Source organism: Cupressus sempervirens, chromosome 1 (assembly GCF_028749045.1).
Source record: "Cupressus sempervirens isolate cs-2001-9-10 chromosome 1, ASM2874904v1, whole genome shotgun sequence".
NCBI lineage: Eukaryota > Viridiplantae > Streptophyta > Pinopsida > Cupressales > Cupressaceae > Cupressus > Cupressus sempervirens.
Window position 1 is genome coordinate 600354525 of NC_143118.1, and position 25699 is coordinate 600380223.

Below are 25699 nucleotides of genomic sequence, written 5' to 3' on the forward strand. Positions count from 1 at the left end.
TGGTGGTACTTCTTTACAAAGTACTAGAACTTCAAGATTCAAGCATCATTCCATCATCCCATTACCTTGTTCCATAAAAAAAAAAAAAAAAAAAAACTCTCATTCATCTCCCTTCTACCTTATCTGTCTCATCACATCCTACATGTTCTTACCATAATTATCTATCCTACCTACCTCCACACTTTCTTCTCCTAAGAAGAATCCCTACATCTCCTATCCTACCACCCACCTCATCTCTAATATAATCACCTATCCCCCTCCCCTTCTTTCTAATTCCATGACAAACATCACCTCTCCCTAAAAATCTCTTTCCCCACAAGCGTTATGCTAAAAGTTGTGCACATTGTCCTCCATCCCAATCAAAGAGTATGGTCAATTAGTGATACATTATAGACCTTATCCCAATGTACATTTCCCTATCATTCTACCCACATTTCATATCATGTACACTCATCTCTTACCACATTACCTTGATCTTTTTTCATTATTATTTGTCATTTGCATCATCATAACCCTTTAAGTTTCATTCCACTTCACATTTTCATCATAGTTTTTATGGTTCCCTTTTACTCATCATTATCGTAGTCTAGATCCATCATCATTATCATAGGTTTAGATCCATTTTTCATTATCATAGTTTTAGATCCCTTTTTCATTATCATAGTTTTGGATTCATTTTTTGATTATTGTAGTTTTAGATCCATTTTTCATTATCATAGTTTTAAATCCACTTTCATTATCATAGTTTTAGGTCAAAGTTTCATTATCATAGTTTTAAATTCACTTTCATTACCATAGTTTTAGGTCTAAGTTTCATTATCATAGTTATAAATCCATTTACATTATCATAACACTTTTAGTTGTCCATTTTTCATCATCATAGTTTTAATGTTCATTTTCATTATCATAATATTTTAATTATCCATTTTTTATCATCATAATTTGTTAGGCTCATTTTATAGTTATCCATTTACATCATCATAATTTTTTTACATCATTCTCATTTTTACATCATATCCTACATCATAGAGCATCACTATGCAAGTCCATGGTATATAAAAAACATCACATCCTACATTATAAAGCATCAGTAACATCATGCATATCATACATCTCATATAAAAAACATCACATCCTGCATCACAAAGTGTCAGTAACATCATGTATTTTCATATCATCAAAATATCACATCTTGCATTAAATATGTCAGTCCATGTCATATATCTATCCACATACATCTCATAAAATATCCACATCAAAACATCTTGTAGTATAGTACTCAATACATCCATATCCCACCCCAAAGAATGCTCATATATATATCTCACACCCTCAAAAGAATAAAGAATACATCATCCACCCTTGAAAGAATACCAAAGTTCATCATGGTCCAAATCTAATGTCCATATAGTACAAATACCCATACAAATACATTAGGTTTGTGCCCACCAAAATTCATCCAAAATAGTGTACATCATCACAAAATATAGCATATCACTACTCCTTCTCATCCTCATCCATCACATCCTTTCCATGAGACTCATACGGGTCCCTCTCTACACCTGGTGCTACTAGTGGTGGTGGTGGTGACCTCATCTACCCTCCTCTAGTACTCGAACTCTCCACCTCATCCCTCCTCTACTTATTCCCCTATCTTGCCTCTGTCTCTACCATGTCCTATGGCTCTACCCTATGAGCTAAGACCCACCACTCATTTGAGAGCCCCCAGTACTCCATCCACTCTCTCCTCCTCCTTGCATGCTAGCTATACTTGACCGTGTCGATTGTCTACAATGCTCTATCTGATCTACTAGCACTATTGCATGATATCTCCCATGATAGAAACTTTCTCTCTCCTACAAATCCTCCACCTCCCCCCTCAACCACCCCATCTCTAATCCTCCCCCCATCGCCATCTATGCTCTCCATGTGGCCACCTCCACTAATAACCAATCTCTCTCCTCCTAGACTATGTCCATTCTCCCTTGTAGCCTCTACCTCTCCAATTCCATCACCTCTAACCTCCCCTCTAACCACCTAGACTCCATCTATAACAACTATCCCTTGACTCTGTCTTCTTGGCCATGTGCCACATTGTGCTCATGAAAAAACTGGCCCCTCCAGATACAAAATTTGACTCTAGGCATCACTAGTCATTGTAAAACCACCTCTCCTAATACCTTCCTACTAATCATCATTGGTATACCCCACACGAGTAGCCAAAAAATATTGTGTACATCCTCTAGGGTAACTATCATCTCCCCTATCAGCAAATGGAATGTGCCAGTCTAACTATGCTAGTGCTTGCATAATGCTATCACCATCGCCATGTAGGTCCATGTATGTGGTAGCCTACCTAGGTACCCAAGACCAATGAAATTAATCCTCACCTAGTCAGTCAGTGTAAACTACTCCCTAATACGCAATATAATAGCATGCCACTCTAGTGACACCAAAGCATCTAGTGACCATTGCATTCAAGCCAAGAAATACTCACATTAGTTTTCTATTTTCTCTTCACAAAAATAGTCTAGCCATGTTCATCACCCTCCCTTCCCCGCTTTTATTCCTTTACTTTTCCTCATGAATACACAATTGCATTCTCACAAATTGTCAATAGCCCCATCTTCTTGTTGTTACATTTTACAATCAGATCACTCCTTATCATTTCCTAAACCCACCAAAACCCTAACTTGAATTCTCACTACCACACCTACAACCCTGCATTCCTACAGGTACAAAGCACCACTAGAAGATAACCTATCCTTTACCCCTCCTAGTCAACCTTTCCCCATTCCCGCATTGAATTACTCCTAAAGTTCCCACTCAAAGGAATGCTTTCTTGCTACTGAGATCGCTAACCCACATGAAATTCTAAGTGAATTCACATTCTCATGATAACTACTTGCCAAATTTGCATTCTTGTGAAAATGGCTTCCGGCCTCTATTTTCACCCCTACCCTCTAGACAATTTTGCAGGATCATTGTCCCACTGATCCCTAGTGTGATCCTACCAGACCTGTGCTGATGGGAATGCTTTTTCTAAATTATGGGAGCACTATAAAATAAAATGCATAAATCACAAAATAACATTTTTTGACCCTATCAATTAGTCTCGTGTTTGCTACACTCATAATTGCTATACCACATCCACGTGATGCTTTTTCGTCCCTACACAACCATCGCACCATCCAAATTAGTGTTCCAAAAATCAATATCTCAATTCCAATAACCCTTTTTTAGTGCTTCTATCCCCCCTTAGAGGCCCTCTATGGTGCTATATTTTCCTCTATGACCCTTCTAGAGGGCCCCTTTCCTCCAGTCTTGTTATTTTTATAACTTTATTGTCATTTTAACACTATCTTAGTCCTTTTAATTCAACTTGCTCACACTAGCTTATTGTAAATTTTTAAGAAGTCACTGAGCTTGGATTTCTCTCCCTGCCACCTTCTTGAGGGGGCAACACATAGTCCATTCTCTCCTCTTCTACTCAAGATTGGGGCAACCATCTTGCTCTAAAAATCTTCTTCACATTGTTTTTATTATAACTTCTTTCAAATAGTGTTGCCCCAACACAATGTCAAAGAGGGGAAAAATGTAGACACCTAAATTTGATTACATCACTAGGTAATCCTATTTAGTCATCTCCTAAGAAATTATTGAATAAAACTCATATATTTAATTAATTAATTGTCATCCTCTAGTTAATTAGTTTATTTAATTAATTGTAGTCCAATTGATAAAATCAAATAATAACCTAAAATCAATTTATCAATTAAAATCCCTATTCCTCTATTTAATTAAATAAATGTAAAAATCCATATAATTTAATCCCACATCCCTCTTTTATTAAATAAATCATTTAATAAATCAGCCCAAACCCTTAAAACATCCCTAAATCCTATCATTTCCCTAATCCAACCCATTCACTCATACTAACCTCACTTAGTCCACTAACTAACCCATCCCATCAAAGCTAAGCCACTTACCTCCTAACCCCCCTCCTAAGTTGAGCCTAATCTCCCTCCTAAACATGTGCACAACTTTAAGTAAGGGTTAAGACTTCCTAATCCAAGCTAAAGTCAACAGTCTACCCTATCATCTTCCATTCCTATCCAAAAGAAATAATGACTCTTACATGCCATAAGTGCCCTTAAATGCCTTTTACATTCCTCTTCCACAACCCTCCCTCATAATTACCTTTGATCCCCATTTTGACCACCCAATCCCCTTGTGAAACTTGTCACAAGGCTAGAGATTTAAAGAAGCACAATCCATGTTCTCTCCCTTCCTTGCATCCTAGTGTTTCCTCACCAATCTCTTATCCTTGCATCTTGACCCTCCATCTCATCACCCCTTAGCTTATAAATAAAATCCTCTTCCTTCAAAATTTATATCATCTCTTAATCCAAGCTTATAATTCCATATTGACCATTACAAAACAACCATTTTACACCCTTACCATGTTAAATTCCATCCACATACCCATCGCTAAATCCTTCATCCATCTCCATGCTTGATCACCCGTTGTTTGAAGCTTGAGCACACCATGAGCACACATCCCCCATCACTGGACATATCAAAGTCATCATAGGGAACACTTGAGGAGCTTACCATTTTTGGACTACCTTCATGGTTTTTTGTCTTCATCTTATCCTAAGGTTTGCTTCAATTTAGTTTGTGAATGTTAAATTAACTCTTCATGTCTGTAGCATACTAGGTTTTTTAGCATTACAAGAGGTATAACATTTTTCTTGAAATCCCTCTTGACCTTAGGATCTACTATCACAATTTTCTTCTATTTTTTTGCCTTAGGTTTAACAACTACTAATTCTTTCCTTTGGATTTGTCTTCTTCTTCATCAAATTCTTCTTCTTCCACTTTTTGTCTAGTCATCTGTGAGGTTCCTTTGCCAAGTTTTCTTCCAAGATTAGAAATGATCTTCTTCCGCTTTCTATCCATCTTCGGCACTTTGGTTTGCATCATCATTTTTATTTTTGTTGTCTCATATGTGCCAAATGGCTTAGCATTCTTGTCAATCTCTTTAGAAAGCAAGGTTATCACAACTATAGTTATTTCATCTACATTTAGCTCATATTGGATAGGTCTTAGCCATGCAACCTTTGGTAGTACAACCTATTCATAAGTATATTCAATGTCCACCATGAAGCAAAAATCATCATAATAGTGATCAACGACTGACTAGGGGATTTTTAATATGTTCCTCATTTTTCCATTAAACTCCTCAAAATACTCATCCAAAATTGTCTCAAAGTTTCTCCCAATTTTACAATGCAATAATTGATTTTCTTAGTCACTGGACTTGACTTATTCCACACTACATTGCCACCAATTATTGGAAATGGAATTTTGCACATAGAAAAATATGCACATCAAGAGTGATCCAAACTTACACAATGTATTCTTCAGTTTCCTGATTGCTCTAAGATTCTCAGATAACTTTTGCAATTGTAGCTCGAAAAGACCATAGTTTTGATCTTTCTTAACAATTTTGTGTCCTAAGTCCACAATAATGCATGGCATGCTATTCAATCAACTTGACTAATACAACTTATGTGAAATCACATGTACTGGGAATTTAATAAAAAGATCTTTAATGCCATCTATAGACATGCCTTGGCTAATACACTTGGCCTTTCTTTGTTCTTCAATAACATTCCTTGCTGAGAAATGCAAGGTCTTCACTCATCTAGGGTTGGATACCTTTTTACACAATGAATTATCACCTTATTAATTTTCATTGGCCCACTTTCTAGCCACAATTTTATATCATGAACCCTTCTTAAAATGATTTTGATCCATTCAAATTTAAATACTTTAAGGAAAGCAAGGGAATGAGTAAGTCCTTTCTCAAAAACAACCTTATTCTCATCCTTCAACACTCCATTTTTGCACAATCTATCATATGCATTTCTAAGTTCAAAGTCTCCAATCTCCCCTATCTTTCACATGTAGCATGAGAAAATTTTATGCACCATAATGAGTCTAGGTGGAATCAATGATAAAGCACTCGATGCATCTCCAATCAATGCCACATCTAGGTATGCCCTGAATTTTGGTGGGGGCATTGATCATTCCTTACAATTTTTGGATTGCTATCTTTCAACATTTCCTTGCCAGTACCAAATCTAGATGATACCATTTTCAAACTAGCATTTTAAAATAAATTCAACAATTAAAAAAAATAAAAATCAACTTGGTTCACAGGCCTTACTTACTTCACTTTGAAATTTTTCGATGACAAACTCTAGAATCACACAATCTTTTACACAAATTGCTCCCTGTCGATCATTTTATGAGTTGTAAATTGCCTAGAGAATGAAAATTAACTTCAAAAACTTCATATATATACCTTTAATTAGTAAATATAGGTTTTCAATAAATGTTCCATACATGGGTAGGTACATCACAATTGTCCTCAATCTCAACAAAATATCTTTCTTGCATTTCTTGGTTAAGACTATCACTTAGTTGCCATTATCATTTCCATACTTGGCTCGGTTTCCATATCAACTTAGCCTGTATAGGGGCTTAATACATATAGTGATACTCGATCACTATAGACACTAATAATGATACTCAACATGTATTATGCATATGATTTCTTTTTCTCAATTCTTGCCTCAAATGTGTCCTAGTGCATCTTGATTCATGAAAATATGGACTGTAACATATCTTATGTTAGAAACTGATTTACAATGTAAGATTCAAATATATGGTTCCTTAAATACCTTATTTTATTAATTTGAGGTGGTATGATCACCTGATCTTGTGGATTGGGTGACCTCAACTTCACTTGTTCCACTATTGCCTTCTACTTCCTTCTTTCTCCTAGTTTTATTCATCTCCTTTCTTATTTTTTATACATCAACCTTTCTTGTTCCTTTATTATTTTCATTGCTAGGTGCTAGTTCTTGGGTCTTACCATTCTTCCTTACATGTCCAATATTGTGACAATTAAAGAAAATTAAGCTTTCATTCAACCAAATCTTGTATTTGTCTGTGAAATGTGTCCTAATGCAATTTTATACAATGTGATAATATTCTCCACAATAATGACAACTATCCCATGTGTTGTAATCCCAGTTATAGGAGTCACCTTTTTTGGATGCATTCCCTTTCTTCTTGGTTGTCTAATTATACTTTTCTTTGGATCACATTCTTGAGCTCTATGTGTGTATTTCTAATAGTTGTAGCAATGTCCTTCACATCTAGGTGCAACTCGTATATTGTGAGTTTTTGACCTACATTCATGTGCTTCATGTCCTGGTTTCTTGCAATTTAAGCAATATCTATTAAATTTAGGCTTAGAATTTTTCTTACCATTCTTGCTTCTGTAGATATTAGTTGTATGTCCAAGTTTACCATAGTGATGACATGCAAGTTTGTTGTGCTTTATCTTTGCATTCCTCTATTCTCCACTCTTTGACAACTCTCCTTCTTCAATGGATGATAGGTGCTTGGAATATCCTAGTCTAGAGGTGTCACTAGTTGTTCATAGTGATCTCATCAGTTCTTCAAAATATCTTATAGCTTCATTAGGTTTGTTCATCCTTTCTATTAGTTCCTTTTTAGATCTTAACTCATTCCTCAATTAATCATTTTGTGATATCAAATTTTCAATCTCCATATCCTTTTTGTTCAATTCCTAATTTTCAAATAGTAGGTTGATTTTTCATGTCTAGTTGAATGTTTGTGAGCTTTTGCACGTCAGATGTTCTTTCATCAAGTCTGGTAGCCATTTGTCTCTTGTCTTCTACCATGATTTTATCTTCCTTAGCTTTATTTTTGTATTCAATCACTTCACATAGCTTTACTAATTGGATTTCATGTTCTCTCTTCAATCCTCTGACTTCTTCATTTAGAATATTGTTCTTCTCCAATAGGTCTGATATAGTTGCATCACTTTCACTTGAATTACCATGATCAAATATTCCTTTAGTGTCCTCTTCTTAATAAAGTATATCATTTTTCTAAATAGCCAACTCTTTTCTTTTCTTTAAGGATCTCTTTAACTCCTCTCTTGTTACTTCAAGTTGTTGTAGTATGATTTGGATGTCAAGAATCTATTTCTCAATTATCTTTCCCAACTTGTAAGCCTCCATCTCCAAGATCTTAACTCTCAAGTTGTTATAATCCTTCTAAGAGAAAAAATCTCTAATACCAATTGTTGGAAGTTTTTTTTTAAAGTGAGATACTAAGAGGTGCACATGTGGAGGGGGGGCAGTGAATCAGGGTGTACAAAACTTTTAACTTCTTCAAACAAAACAAATGCATTCACCATTTACCCATCTCATATCTAGATCACTAATCATATAACTATTATTTTATAATAGATCTAGGTATGCATCACATCCATAAACATAAAATTAAATGTACATGCATAACACAAGAAATTTTGGTTACCTAGGAACCCTCCAAGGTGAAGGTAAAATTGGGGTGGCAATGACACCCACAAATATTCACTACCACTTCAATAAAGTATGCAAGTTAAGGTTATAATGTTTGATCACCTCTTGTGATCTATCCTATGAGGGGTCTTTCCTATTAGGAGCTTACAAGACTTACTCAATCTACCTTGATTAAAGGATTTAAACTTATAACTAAGTAACCTAATAGGATATTTGAATAGGTCTTTTGAGACCACTCTGTTAAGAGATTTACCCCGATAAACTGGTTAAAATATCTCAATACCTGATCCTTTAGTTAGCACTCTATTGCTAGATTACAAATCTTCTCTTTCTAATCTTGATTTGATCTCCTTATTAGATATATTTTGTTATGCCCTTCACTACTCTGTTCAACTACTCTGTCTGAACTCTTTATTTCTAAAAAACATGGCCTTCTTTGCTATTACTTTACATTATACACACACTAATCACATCGTTATGATTTATGGTTTGGGTCTTTCTTTAAATAAACAATTTATGAACCTTCTAGATCAATGATCTAGATTCATACTTTTTTCCATTTAGTCCTTTCATTTTTTTGATTGATTACACTAACTTCATAGTGATTTATATCTTTTAACAAAATGTGTAATTACCTTCTTAGATGTCTCTAAAATATGTAAATTAAGTGTAGAAGTCAGACAAAAAATTGTTTACATAAGTGTTTGTGCCATTATAGACATGTGTCAAAACTTGTTTACTCGACACTTGAATATCTTGACACTTTGTCCATACTGATATATATGCTATCCCTTAGCTTCTAAATGCTTGGTAGTAACTATCTTACTCAACATAAAGTGTATCTTTGACACTCAATGTTTGTTAACTTCTAACACACTTGACATACACTGTCATTAGTCCAAACTAGAGTACTTGACAACTGAAGACATGCTTAGCTCAAACTGAAACTTGAACAAGTCTTTTATATGTTTCTCACCCGTTACTGGATGAAAATGACTAATTGTTTATCACTAATAAGAAACATCTCTTATAGATCAGTAATAACATGGTCCATGATGATCCAAAGGAGGCTAGTAGAAGCATAAATGGGAAAATACAAAAATCTAATATTTTGGTATTTTCTAAGTTCCTGTAGTTGACATTTTCTGAGTTATCTAGGACAAAATTGGGCCCTGAAATATTCCAACAAGATTTTTTATTGAAATTTGGGGATATATAATTTTATTATCTTTTCAATAGTTTAAGAGACGTACATTTTTAAGCTATGTGCTGAAAGTTATGATTTCTACAAGTAGACGTAGAATTTAAAATAGTTTTTTAATAGATTTGATAGTTTGGATATTTTATTTTGTAATAAATATTATGTGGACTATTCATTTATTTTTGAAGGGGTGTTTATATCCCTTCATATTCATCATAGTATGTATAAAATTGAATCCTAAATGAAATGAACCACTTGTTGGCTTACATAATATGTTGTTAATAAATTGTTCTATTTGCATTAGAATTAACAATGTCGCAAGAATCACACCAGATGTTCTAATATGGAATCATAATTTGGGTTAGTAGGTCCTAATTTTTATCATCAAGCCTTATTAGGAACATAATAATATCATGCAATCATCACTAGTAGAACTATAAAGATATGAATATAATCTATATTGAATAGAGATATGGGAAACTAACCTATGCATTAAAGACATGAAGGTCAAGATGAAAGTGTAGTTAGATTCCCTAAGTTTAGTATAGCAATATTATGCTTTCATTGAGAAAAAAAATTTCAAGATGGACATAAGAACACACTTGCAAAAAATAGACAAGGATGATACATTGAAGATCCAGAGTTTAAACTAGGACAAGAAAGATACTCAAGATGCCTAAGATTTACAAAGCACATCTATAGCTAGAAATCAAAGGAAAACATGCCCAATGCCCCTAGTCCTCTAGTTAATGACATCATTGAGAGACTATTAAGGATGTAGCACTAATCAAGTAAATCATCATAGACAACACAAAATGAAAAATAAGCCAACAAGTCCTTGCCAGTGTTTAGTTTAAGTGCATGTGTGAGCATCACATGATTGTCTTCTTAGGACTCAAGTCTTCTAGTGAGAAATATTGCAACATCCTTTAGAGAGTTTCCAAAGAAACCCTAACACAACTAAGAGACCTCGATAAGCTATATAGTTCATGCCCCCTAGATGTAGATAAGAGTTAGTTCTAAGTTAGGAAAATAAAAAAAAATGAGATTTATGTTTCATGAGCACAAAGCAAGATGTTGATAGACATAGGTGCAAGGGTCTCAAGTAGTGCATGTTTCAAAGTTTTCACCACTTGGCAAGATATTTTTTTTGAGATATTTTATTTTTTTGGTGATACATCAAAGCACCTATGGCTATGTTTTCACTAAGATAATATTTTTTTAGGATATTTTATGCTTTTTGGGATTTTTTAGCATCATATATGGTTTTTTTTGGATTCATATGGTTTTCCATTTAGAGTTTCCAAGGTCCTTTTTTTTTTGAATTGTCCCCCATTATCAGTCACTATAGAGGATAGAATTCCATAGCAAGAAATGATGTGATTCAATATTAAGAGAGAAACATGTTTCTCAATAGCAGAAGAGAGAGGTACAACTTAAACCCATTTAGTGAAATATTCATTAGCTTTAATGATAAACTTATGGCCACTAGAAGAACTAGGATGTATTTTTTCAAAGTCAAAGGCCCATTTCTAAAAAGGCTAATGTGTGATGGAGGGAATCAAATCATGTCTAGGAGCATGAATCAGGTTTCCATGGAGTTGACACTTCTACCACACAACATCAGCTTGCACAATAGGCCAATAGTAACAAAATCCAAATTTTTTTTGAGAAAGCACAAGGTCATTAGAGTGAGACCCACAAACATCATCATGGATTTCAAAAAATGCTCTTTCAAACTCATCTATCTCTAAGAACTTAAGTAGTATTCCATCTATATATAATTTACTAGAGAAAAGGGTATAATGAGAAGCATAATGAATGAGTTGGAATTTTTCATTATGAGTTAGGTTATCAAGAATTATTTTGGTCATGAAGGTAAGAATAGATAGTGGCATAGTGAGATGGGTCATGACAAAAAATAGTATAGATGACTCAGTTATCTTGAGAATCATAAGCATGGTAATGTAGCTCTTCCACCAAGAATCCAAATTAAGCTTCATGTTCTTGCAACTATAGAAGTGATGCCAAGCTATCCATAGCATTAGTAGATGTTATTTTTAGTCTAAGGAATTTTTTGAAAGGTAAAAAAAATGAAGCAATTACTCAAGGCATCAATAGAATCTTGAAGGGAATCAACTTGTCATCCTTAGTTTGATAGTCATTGTTGATATGATTAATGAAAAGTTGGGAGTCTCCATAGATGTGTAGCTCAGTGATTCTCCATTTAATAGTCAATTTAATCCCATTTGTGAGAGCCTCATATTCCACTATGTTATTAGTGAAAATGAACAATGGCTTGTAGGACTTCACAATAGTATAGCCATGAGGTGTAATGAACAAAATGACAACACTGTCACCATTTTGAGTATGGGATCCATCAAAGAAAATCTTCCAAATCCTTTTTGTGACATACAGGAGAGAGGAATCCAAGAAATCTATTTGTATATGAGCATTATATTAGAGTGGGAAATTAAAAATTTGGTTTGTGAAAACTTGTCTGTTTATGGCATTATGTTCAACATACTAAATGTCAAATTTGGAAAAAATCATCATCCATTTAGGAAGTCGACTAGTGACTACAACCTTAGGAGGTACTTACGAGGATTAATTTTAGCAATCAGGTCCATAGTATGAGCTAGCATATAGTGTTGAAGCTTTTGGGATGCAAATAATACAACAAGGAATTTTTTCTCAATGTTATTGTAATTGATCTCATAAGCAATTGGAGTTATGCTCATATAATATATGGTTTGCTCCTTTCCATTTTTATCATGTTGTTCTAATAATGCCCCTATGAAGTAGTTGTAGCTGAAAAAAATAAATTAAAGGCTTTCTCACAATAGGAGGCATAAGAATAGGAGGGTTAGCTAAATATTCCTTGATTTGATTAATGGTCTTGTCAAATTCCTCATTCCAAACACATGTAGACCCCTAATGAAAGTTCTTATTGAATGATTGTGGTCTATTAGTTAGCTAATAAATAAACCTCCTAATGGATTGGAAATGCCCTTGAAGACTTCTTAACTAACTAATATTGCAAGGAGGTGGCATTTCCATGACTTCTTGTACATTTTAAATATCAACTTCAAGTCCCTTAGTGTATATGATGTAGCCTAGAAGTTTACTAGAAGTGACACCAAAGGCAATTTTCTTAAGATTGAGCCTAAGTTGGAATTGTTGCATACGGTCCAATATCAAACTCAATTCATCCAAGTGAGCATTTCTTTTCTTAGACTTAGCTAATGTGTCATCTACATAGTCCTCTATGTTTTAATGCATCATATCATGGAAAATGGTTTTTATAGCCCTCTAGTAGGTAGCACTAATGATTTTAAGCCCAAATGGCATGGCATTCCAAAAAAATGTACCCCATGCACAAGTGAATGAAGTATTTTCTTGATCTTCATGAGATATCTTTATTTGATTATATCCCAAGAACTCATCCATTAAGGAACACATTTCATATCCTACAATCTTATACACTATCATCTCAATATTAGGGAGAGGAAAATCATCCTTAGGGAAAGCTTTATTTTGGTCTCAAAAAATGGTGCACACATGAATAAATTTGTCATTGTAATACTCCAAAATTAGCACATTGCCATATTAAACAATTTTGGTCTATTTAATCATTCCGAAGTCCTATTTTACTAGACAATTTTGATTATGATAATCTCTACTTGGCCTAAGTGTCAAATGCATAAAATAATTAATCTATATTAATCAATTATTTTAATTAATTCTTGAATATTCATTAAATTGGCTAAATTAACCTTTTAATTGAATTAATTTACTATAAGTGTTCATAATTTAATTAAATTTAATTCACCCCTTTAGCTAATGTATAAAAGAATTAAATATATTTTATTTAATAAGATATTTCCTCTTTTTAATTAATGAATTTAATTATTTAATTAATTAAAGTTATCTATTTATGAGGTCATATTCTATTTTATTAAATTAAATATTCTCTCCAAATCTTCTCTTTAGTTCAGAAATGGAAACTCTAGGTGAAATAAAATCAAAAAAGGGATTTAATCAATTAACTCTTTATTCCACTCCAAATCAAATCAGTTAACTCCTTTTTCCACTTAAAAGCAACTAGTTAACTTCCTTTTCTTAAGGAATTTTCCATTATGATTGAGTCTCATCTTCAATTTGGATCGTCTATTCTGATTAATCTTGACTATTGGTTGATTCTAGGGTTCTATTTAAGAAGCCTCCAATTCCTCATTATAGAGGTTGATTTGAATTTGCACCAAACTTATGTTCGAATATCTACTCATTTTCTCTTGCATTCTTAGCTTAATATATTCTTATATCAATCTCATATAGTTTAACAATACATCCATTTAGATTAATTGTTCTTTCTTATTCTTAGAATAATCATGCATACATTTAGATTAATTTGCATTCACATTTAGCTATAAAATCCTTCATTCTAGGGGTTTGGTTGCCTGCTTCTCATTTTGAGAGAAAAGGAAAAATCCTTCTAGTTAGAAGGCAACAGGTCACACTGTTGGATTTACTCGGGTGAATAATCTTATATTCATTCTAGGATGATCTTTCATATAATGACCATGTTGAAGTGTATGTGAGGATTTGAGGCCCACAATTCACATATACATTTCTAGTGTCGACTGTGGAGTTGAGAAATTAATTTTTTTGGCCTTAATTTCTTTAATTTATGCATTTTTTAATGATTTTGTTGGGACCATCTGTACAATTTTCCAGATTTTTTCATGAGAAATCTCATTTTTGTAGGAAGAATTGAAGATTTCACATTTTCCTCTGCACTTCCTCACACAAAAAAGTGCATAATCACATGTATTCTCACACGGTACATAATTTCTTTGCATAGGTCTGTACATGATTTTGTGCCAAATTTTGCAATAACAAAGCAAAATATAGTTTTTTAGATTCCAATTTATTATGATGTTTGACTAATGGTTTTCTTTGAAGCATTTTCTTTTGGATTTCTATTTTTGTATAGCTTAATGGTAGTTTGTAGGACATTAAAAAAAAAGAGTAATAGGTTTTGACATTTTCTAAGCTATTTTATGGGTATAAAAATAACAAAAATAGTTAAATTTTATGTTCCCATAGTTAAGTTTCCATTTGACTAATGATGTTTTTTGAAGCATTTTATTTCCTATTTCTTGTTTTCAAATAGCTTGACAGTGGTTTGTAGGATGCATGTCAAAGACACCTTATTGAAATACTTGAAACAAGTACTAGTTATGTGATTGCAGGACGCTTTGTCAAAGATACGCATGTTGAAAACTCATTTCAAACCCACTTAAAATAATTTTGTTTTCTTTATTTCTTTCCACATATAGTATAAATAGGGCTTGTGAACTTCATAGGGTGCAAGATAGGGGAATAGGGGAGTATGATTTTTACCACTTAGAAGTGATGCCCAAGTGTAAATTAGAAACCTAGAAGCCTCTGAAAGATGGTACCCAAGGAAGACAAGCAAGTTAGTGGTTCTCCCAAATGAAGCCTTTAATGAAGAGATGATGATTTTCTTTTAGGGAATCAAAGTCTTGGATAGGACAAGCTGAGATCGATAAACTAACTTGGTGATTAACATATATTACTTGTTTGGGTAAGGTGATGAGGTAGAGGAGTATGCTCTTTCCCTTGAGGGAAATCAAAACTTGGACCCTTAGATCCAAACCACTAGTCTGATTCAACCTTTAGAGGGCCTACCAGAGTGATCCAACTTAAGAATGACCCAAGTGAGCACACTCCTTTCACTGAAGATTCCGCCTCACTCTAATAAAGAAGCTTTGTTGAGCGAAAGACTCCAAAGCCATATTAATTTTGTCTTCTTCATTTTAATATCACATATCAAGAAGAGGCTCTGTAAATTGCACTGGTTGGAACTGACCCCAATCTTGCTAGTCAAGTGTGTGCACTTATAGATGCTAGTGTGGGCTACTGGCCTCAACTTTTCTTGCTAAGCCACTAGGGGTTAATATGAATGGAAACCAAGTAAAAAATTCTTAGTTAGTTGCTACCTAGTTCACCTCTGAAAGGGGGCATAATCTTTGTGCAAGGAGGGGGATGAATCTCTCCTATAGAACTCACCATAGGCATGTACCTAGGTGTTGGAAGGTGGTATACATACTTGAACTCTATCGGAAGGGGGTTCATTCAACATATATGTTGTTCAGCCCTTGGAATACACAAAAAATATGGGCACCCTCTAGTGGGGTGACATGACTGTGTGAGGTGAACACATGCACATAAGTTGTGGGACAAAGGTTTTTCCTCCTCTACCATTTTTTGTTTTAGGGATACAAGTATGTTTGTTATTGAGTCTTTAAACATTATCCAAACTTGTCAAACAAACTAAAGGTCAAGAGTCCCCCACCCCTCTGAGTTGATTTGTCCTTGGTTGGGTTGATTGAAACTATTGCTTGCTTCCCATGCTTATCTGAAAATCATCTTGTTCAAAAAAACCAAAACGCTGTCCAAAACTTGAAAATGGTCTCACTACTTGTCTAAAATTTGTCAAAACAACCAAAAATCTATCTAGAATTGTTTGAAACTTGTAAAATATCTTCAAATTTCAATCTCTTTTGTCAGTCTGGTCCCTATTTTCACTCCCAGTTTTCCAAAATTTTGTGCAAGAATTTTTTGATCAATATTTATTAGCATAGCCTTGTCCTATTTTTTCATGGTCTTGTGAGAATCTCCATGCAAAATCTGATAGATTTTTCCTATTGTCAAAATCTTGTATTGTTGTTAGTGTAGCACATCCTCACACAGATCTGCATAGGTCCTCACATGAGAAATCTTTGTAAAACTTGTCGTTCTAAATATTTGCCTAGCTCTCTATGTCTTTTCACATGGTTCCCTAGGAATCCTCATGTAGAGTTTTTCCTATGAACTATCAACTTTTTCTATTAGAGCTACCTGCTCTCTAAATCTAGTCTGTTATCTACAACATTGTACCTCTTCTTTGTCTACAAATAGTGTCAAACAATGGCTTCTTGCTTAGCTAAAAACTTGTGACCTATACACAAACTAGTCTTGTCTCTTGTTTATTTTTTCCTTGGTCTCTTATACTTGTCATACTTCATGTCATGATAGTTATAGTCTTTGGCTATTCCAGCCACTACTCAAACAACTTGTATCTTACTATACAATACACTTATCTTTCTTTTTTGAGACTATGTTCTAGTGTGGTCCCTATTTAAGCTTTCACTTTTTGTTCATGTCTATGACTGTGGCAACAAGAAGTAGAAACTTGTTTTATCCCCTTAGACCTAGATGAGGTAGAGTTAGGAGTCATAATCATGGCAAAGGTTTCTTTTCAGTTCACACATAGTCTATCTCTAGTTCATCTAGTGAGGAATCTTCATGATGTCCCTCACCTATAAGATCATCTCATGTTTAGAGAATGTTATCTATAAACTTACAATAAACCAAGAAACCCTTGTATCAAGAGGATCCTGAAACTAGAAAAGGTCATATGTCTCCAAACAATACAACTAAAATATTATTTAGAAAACCTTTTCAACCAAAACACATTGAAACTTGTCACATTCCTACAATGGCTAATCAAGAAACCAAACATGGAGAACAAAGTAGAGACCAAGATCAACATAGGAATGAATGACATAAGGAACCTCTCTTTGTTGATGAGAATGAAGAAGAGGTAGAAATACTCCCTGATCATATCAAGATATGTTGTAAGGACAAAAACTTCTAAAAGGTCATGGAGATCTTTCTTAACGAAGAGAAAGAGAAATACTTTCTCAAACTTGTCCAAGAGGGAGCCAAGCTGCCTCATCACTTTAACATTGAAACCATCATTACACTAGAAGAGGAAACTGAAACTTCCAAATTGCAAAAGAAACTAAAAATCATGCAAGACTAGTTAGCTCAAATGATGCATTATAAAGACAAACCTACAAAAACATAAACCTTAGATGCTCTTTGTCCATTTCATTTTGATAAGGGTATAGACATGCCTCCTTTTCTGAGAGGAGTTGATTTACCTAAGTATGATAAATACTTTGGAACTACTGATCTCCAAGATCATTTGTGTGAATTTGGTGCCTTGTCTATGGAATTTATGCATAATCAAACATATATTATGCATATATCCCCAAAAATTCTAGGTGGTTAGGCTATGGAGTGGTTCTCACACTTGCATATTGGTATCAAAACATTCAATGCGATTGCTAACTTGTTTGTCCAACATTACTCTCACAATATACAACACCCAGTTAACATTCGAGATTTGTGTAACCTTATACAGAGAGTTAGGGAACCTTTCCTCACATTCCTTTAGATATGGAGACAACTTTACACCAAATACTCATGTAAAATCCTAGAAACAAAGAAACTTGACATCTTTATGGATAATCTCCTACTTGATTTTGGGTATAGAGTTCAACTTCAAGGTCCACATACCTTCAAAGACATGGTCACACAAGCTATTTAGATAGAGGAATTCATGGTCAAAAAGGGTGAGCTAACCCTTCAAAAAAACACTAAACAAGGTTCAATCTCTAATAAGTCCAAATATGTGAACAAAAATTGAGAAGTTGTGCATGATGGAGTTATTGACAACATTACTCCTAAACTTGCCAAGGTAGAGTTCAATCTTATAGATAATCTCAAAGCATCTAAGAATGTTGAGAAACCTCCTTTTGACAATAAGGAATTTGGAAACAAATCGAGGAACTCATGTGCTGCACACCCTAAATGAGATTTTACACCTCTTGGTGAACGTTTGGACATGGTTTACAAGACCTTGTTACAAACAAACTCATTTCTCCATTAGACAATTCTCATCCTTATGATCCATAACCATGACCACCATGGTGGAATGAGACTTCATTTTGTGAATACCAACAAAATAAAGGTCATAAAAACAACAACTATATCAACTTGTGTAACAAAATCCAAGACCTAATCGACAATAGTGACATTGCTGTGGATGGACATAACAATAACTCAAATCACAAGGCTTTCAAGGAGACATTCCCTCAATACAAAAAAGGAGAAAGCTTGAAACTAAAACCTAACAACAAGTTCAACTATATGTACTCTAACAATGATGATGAGATAGTCCACATGGTTGAACTAGTAGGTTTTGAGTATTGTGATGTTATCACCATAAAGGGTAAACAAGAAAAAACTAAACCAAAGACACCATTTTTCTAAAGGTGTCCTACTTCCAACACATCTGACAATGAGTCATCAAAAACTTGTGCTAACATTGTTACATGTTCTCATACCAAGTTAGTACTCAAAGGCCTTGCACTTTCTGCTCCTGAGATGGAACACCACAAAGACAAACCTCTTGCTGGTCCATCTAGCAAAGGAACAAAACTTGCAACTTCTAGCTATAGCATCCTTGATCAGTTACAATGAACAAATGCTCAAATCATGATCTTTAAACTACTTAAAATCTCACCTACTCATAGGAAGATTCTTGCCAAAGCCCTCATTGAGGCAAATGTTCCTCAAGATCTTGATCTTGAGAGGTTCCAATCTATGGTAGGTCATCTAACTTCACCCTACTATATGTCCTTCTTTGAGGATGATGAAAATTCACTAAATCATTCACATAATTAACCTCTACACATTGAGGTCATGATACACTAGAAATGTGTATGTCATGTGCTCATTGATAATGGAGCTAGTTTAAACATTGTCTCTACTACTCTACTTAGGCAATCCATTGATCCTCATCATAAGATAACTATCAAAGCATATGATGAAATTGAATGAAAGTATTTAGGTCTTGTTGTGTTGCCTCTCCACATTGGTCCTATAGAAAGGGATGCCACTTGCCAAGTCCTTGACATTCCATTGGCTTACAAAATTTTACTAGGAAGACTGTGGATACATGAGATGCACACTGTGCCATCTAGTTATCATCAATGCATAAAATTTCCATTGCATGGCTCTAAAGTCACCATACATGTAAGTACTAGCTATACCTGTAATATGCTAAAATCTACTAAAAAATTTGTACTTGTTAATAGGGAATCTACAGATTATCATGATAACAAGCCAAAGAAAATTGAGTAGTCACTCAAATTGAAAGAAACTGGAATGGGTGAATATCACATAAACTAGTTTTGTCCCTGACATCTCTTCCTGAGGCTCCCTGTCACTATGGGAGATCATCTGAAGTAAAGAAATATTTTGTGTTGACACCTCAAACTAAGTATGATGGTACTTTTGTCAAAGCTATTTTTCCTCTCAAGGAGGAAGTTGAAAATAGAGCCATTGCTACATGGATCTACAAAGACGAAACTCTAGTTGACTTCACAGAACAGTTTTGTAAAATTACTCCTAAGAAGTATGTTCCAAGTCTTAAACTCATGAAACACTTTGGCTACAAGGGAATTTTTCCTATTGGGTGCAATAAAAATGGTCTAATTGACCCTATCAAAGCAATAGCTAGGAGGAACTAAGATACATCTGGTTTAGGCTTCAAGAAGATTCCCTTTCATCTAGGGATCAACAAATTTGTACAAAATCTTGACAATTCATTTGAAAATGAGTCACATGATGAGTTTGATGACTTTGAAGATAATGTTGATGATCAAGATCCTTATTCTTATCCCATTCCTAATGACTTTGTACCACATTTCAACAACATGGATGGTGATAGTGTTTCTTCTAATGATACTACTAATTCACATCATACCCAACAAGAACAAGGAGAGTCTAGTCATGCTTTATGCATTGAGTATCTTTGTAAAAATATAGATGATGAAGGAGAGTTTATTCCTATCACTGTTGGGGAATTTTATAGTCTGTCACCATGTAGCACAAATTCTTAGGAATATGAATTTGACTATCTCTTAGAAGCAACTACAGACAAAGATATAGATCAAGTTTATGTCTATGAAAACATCCTTGAAGTAGGTGAAGCATCTAGGGTTAGATCAGATGATTCTTATCCACCTAGTGTCATCAAGTCTTCAATTAATGAAATTAGAACTCAGAGATATTTGAACACACTTATAGATGAAGCTACTCTAGGTCTCGAATTGCTTGTCCAAGCATTTAATAATTATATTGTAAACAGAATTGAACCCATCACATCTCTTTCACTCACATATCTCGAGCTCATAGACTAGAATTCTAATGCATCTAGTAAAATTTCTACATTCCAAAATGACAATGCTCTTGCTTGCTACTTAAATGTTGTCAAACCAATAACATCTTCTACCAGTAAAAAAAAGTGTCAACATGATTGAAGCTAACACCAAATATCTCATTCATATAATAAAAAAGAAAAGAAATAAAAGGTCTGATGGTGAAAACCACATTTTGGTAGTGTTAGAACCTTAAAAAGTAAAAATAAAAGACATATCCAAGGGTGAAAACCTCTCTAAGGCACCTACGAATGAGATATTTGATGCACTTCCTAATCATTTTTAGGAAAGATCATCGATGTTGATAGAACCAACACAATTGATCAACTTGGGAACATAGGAACAACCTCACATGATACATCTTGCATAGTCATTATCTCCAAAGGAAAAAGAGGAATTCATTACCTTCTTCCAAGAGAAAAAGATAAAATTTGTGTGGACATACTCAGAAATGCTAGGATTAGATCCTGATCTCATAATGCATCACTTGTCTATTGCACTAGGAATTAAACTAGTCAAACAAAAACTTAAGAAAATGCATCCTCATGTTGTATTATTGGTCAAAGCTAAACTAGAAAAGATTTTGCAAGTTGGTTTCATACGTGCTATTTATTATGTTGAATGGATATCAAACATTGTTCCAGTCTCCAAGCATGACAAATCTATCAGATTCTATATAGATTTTTGAGATCTAATAGCTTGTTTGAAGGATGATTTTCCACTACCTAACATTGATATGATAGTGGAAATGACAATAGGATATGAAATGTACTCACTCATGGATGGATTTTTTTGTTATACTTAGATCAAAATTGTGCTAGAAGATAAGGAAAATACTACTTTCACTTGTGCACAAGGAACTTTTTGTTGGAATGTGATGCCATCTAGCTTGAAAATTTTTGGTGATATATATTAGAGAGCAATTAATACAATTTTTCATGACATGATGCAAAAACAATGGAGAACTATGTTGATGATACACTAGTTAAGAGCACAAAACACAATACTCACCTTTAAGATTTGGGACCTATCCTAGATCATATGGAGAAATTCAGTTTGAGACTTAACCCCAAGAAATGTACATTTGGGGTAACATCTAGGATTTTCTTGGTTACATTGTGTTTGCAAAAGGAATCAAGGTTGATCTAGAGAAATTTCAAGCGATCATGAATATGCCTCCACCTCATAATATCATTCAAGTGAGGGGGGCTTACAAGTAAGACTTCAATCCATTCGTAGATTCATCTCATAGCTGGCGGATAGGTCACAACCTTTTACCAAAACTCTACATAAAGGTGTGAAATATAACTAGAGCCAAGATTGAAAAAAAAGTTTAACACAAATAAATAAATACCTTGCTCATCCACCAATCTTTATGCCTGCTATTAACGTGAATCCTCTTATTTTGTACATTTTAGCAATAGAATTAGCTTTGGGTATCTTGTTGGCACAAGAAGATAATGGTAACAAGGAAAGAACTATCTACTATTTGAGTCACATGCTAATTTCTTATGAAATGAATTATAGTATCATTGAGAAGGTTTTCTTGGTAGTTGTCTTTGTTTCTCAAAAGTTGAGACACTACATGCTCGCTCATACTACACAACTCATTGCTAAAATTGATCCACTAAAATATCTACTCAACAAAGCAAATCTATAGAGAGGCTGGCTAAGTAAGTCATGATACTAAGTGAGTTTGACATTTATTATGTTGAATGAAAGGATATTAAGGGACAAGTGATTGTTGATCAGCTAGTAGAAGCACTGATGCAGAGTCTTCTCCCACTGAACATTGATTTTCATGATGAATCAATTCTAATGTTTATACACCAAACTTGGGTGATGTTCTTTGATGGTTCTTTCACACAAGAGGGATCTAGTGCTAGGCTACTATTCATAACACCTTGGAAGTATTCATTACCTAAAGCATACAAGAAGGATATTGAATGGACAATAGATCAATTGAACATCTTTGGTGATTCACAAATTATAATCAATTAGGTCAATGACATATATCAGACAAAGGATGAGAAGTTGATCATGTATAAATGCAAGGTAGATGACATGAAGAAATACTTTTTCCATATCACTTTTCAATAGGTTCCTCAAGAAAACAACAAAGTGGCTGATGCCATGGCTACTCTTACTTCCTTGTTACAGATGCTAGAGAATGATCTCTAACACAAGTTCATGGTGGAAACATTACTCTACCCTACCTATGATACCCCTAAATCTCAAATGATCTATTTTGTTGTAGGACACAATTCATCCTACTTCCACCATATATACTCCTATCTACATGACCAAATCATTTTCAATGGTCTAACCCAAAATGAAAAATGTCACCTTATCTGTAATGTTTCATGGTATATCATTATTGCTGATGACTTGTTTAGGAGAGGTCTTGATAGAATACTCCTTAGGTGTCTAGAACCCAATGAGTCCAAATGCATGTTAATTGATGTCCATGACAGAATTTGCAGATCTCACTCAAACAACTTAACACTAGCTTGTAAACTTATTAGAGTTGGTTACTATTGGCTGAATATGGAATAAGAGGCAATCAAATATGCCTTTTCCTACAAATGATGCCAACTCCATGGGAATCTAATTCATGCTCTAGCTAGGGAGCTAATTCCATCTATCACACTTTGGTCATTCCAATAATGGGCCTTTGATCTTGTGGGTCAAATTCATGCATCTTCTTCAAATGGACATAAGTTAATTATTATAGCAACAAACTACTTTAGTAAGTGGGTGGAGGTAGTCCCTCTCTCTATAGAAAATGGAAAAACTATAGCTTTGTTCATCATTAATTACATCATATATGGGTATGGTGTACCTTCCTCCATTATTACTGATAATGGAGAATAGTTTAAAAACAAGGATCTTAAGGAGTTATGCAAAAAGTTTAGAATCGTGCAACACTGATCTTTTATATATTACACCTAGGGTAATGGTCAAGAAAAGGCATCTAACGAGGTCATCCTTAAGATCTTGCACTGCATAGTTAGAAAATCTAGAAGGGAGTGGCAGATTCAGATTAATCCAACTTTATGGGCTTATAGAACGAGTATTAGAACTCCAAAGGGAAAAACACCCATTGATTTAGTATATGGAGTGGATTTTGTGCTTCCCTTTGAGGTTGAGCTTCCTACTTTGAGAATATCCATGAAGGGCCTCATTACTAACGATGACTATAGAATATCTTGGCTTCAAGAGCTAGTATTGTTAGATGGACATTGGAAAATGGTGTGTGATCATCTTTGAGCTTATCAACAGTGTATTTCTAGAAGTTACAATAAGAAAATTAAGCCACCCAACTTCCAACTAGGTGATCTCATTCTCAGAGAAAATTGTAAGAATCAACAACAAAAGGTACAAAAGGGGAAGTTTGAACCCAACTGGCTTTGTCCCTACATAGTCACTGCAGTGTTTGGATCTGGTGCTTACCAACTTTCTACAGCTGAGGAAGAGGTACTCAAGGAGCCCATCAACACTCTTCACCTGAAGTGGTTCTACAATTGATATGGTTTTAAAAGCATTTTGTATATATCTAAATGTCCTAAAAAAATCTAAAAATTGCAAAATGTCCTAAAAAAAAATATTACCTTGGTGAAAACCTAGTAATAGGCACCTTAATAATACCAAAAACATTTGAAAAACTCAAAAATACAAAAAAATAAATCAAAAAGAGAAAAATTCAAAAAAAAATGAAAAACAAAAAAAGTGTCATTGATGGAAACTTGGAAAGAGACATCATGGTAGCAAAAATAGAATTTTTTCCAAGAAGGTGAAAACTTGGTAAACAAGTGCCTCTTGTTCCCAATGCTATATCTTATAGCACATCTTTAGGCTCATGTACAGTTTCTTTTTAGTTTTAGTTTTCTACTTTCACTCCTGTATCCATGGATTGAATCTTGTCATAACTTGGGGGTAACACCCTATAGTGTCATAGGAATCTCTCATGACAATCACTAGTTATTCTAACTACATCTGCCTATTGTCACTAGTGTCACCTTTTGGGATTCCTCTCATGGATAATCTCTTAAGCATAAGTCACTAGTTGTTCTAACTATGTCTATCTACTATTGCTCATGTCACTTTTTGAGATTCCTCTCATGGAAGATCTCTCTCGTGTTAGTCACCAGTTGTTCTAACTGCATCTACCTACTTTCACTTGTGTCACTTTTTAGATTCCTCTCATGGAAGATCTCTCTCACTTCAGTCACTGGTTTTTCTAACTATGTCTTCCTATTGTTGCTTTTGTCACTTTTTGAGATTCCTCTCATGGAAGGTATCTCTCTCATCAATCACCAATTGTTCTAATTGTGTCTATCTATTGTTGCTCAGTTCCTACTAAGATTCTTCTTACTAAAGATTCCTCTTTGACTTTAGTCACTAATTGTTCTAACTGTGTCTATCTACTATTGTCACCCTACCGAAGAGATTTCTTTCAAACATGTTTTGAACACTAAGACTTGACATCAATCCTATAACACATAAATTGAACTCAAAACAATGAATTTATTTGGAATATACTGAGCTTTTTTTTGTTTGTTTTTCTTTTTGCTTTATCGTATCTCTTTGAGAAACTCAATGATGTCACTTTTGACTAGAGAAGCGAAGACTAGGGGCATGATCTTTTCTTTTCTTTCTATTTGTGGTTTAGTTCTAATGATATGAAGTAGCCATATAAAGAGGAGTGTCTACTATAAGAGCCTTCATCCCATGTTGGATGGCTATGTGTACCTCGAATCCTTTTATATGGATAAATCAGTGAGCTTGGTTCTTCTCCTTACTTGTTTGAGTGAATTCTCTATGCTATAGTAAATACTAATACTCATCCTAATAAATGAATGTACGAGTCACTACAAGTGTATCTAGCACATTTTTGTCTCAAGTTATGAATGCAAGGGTCATTG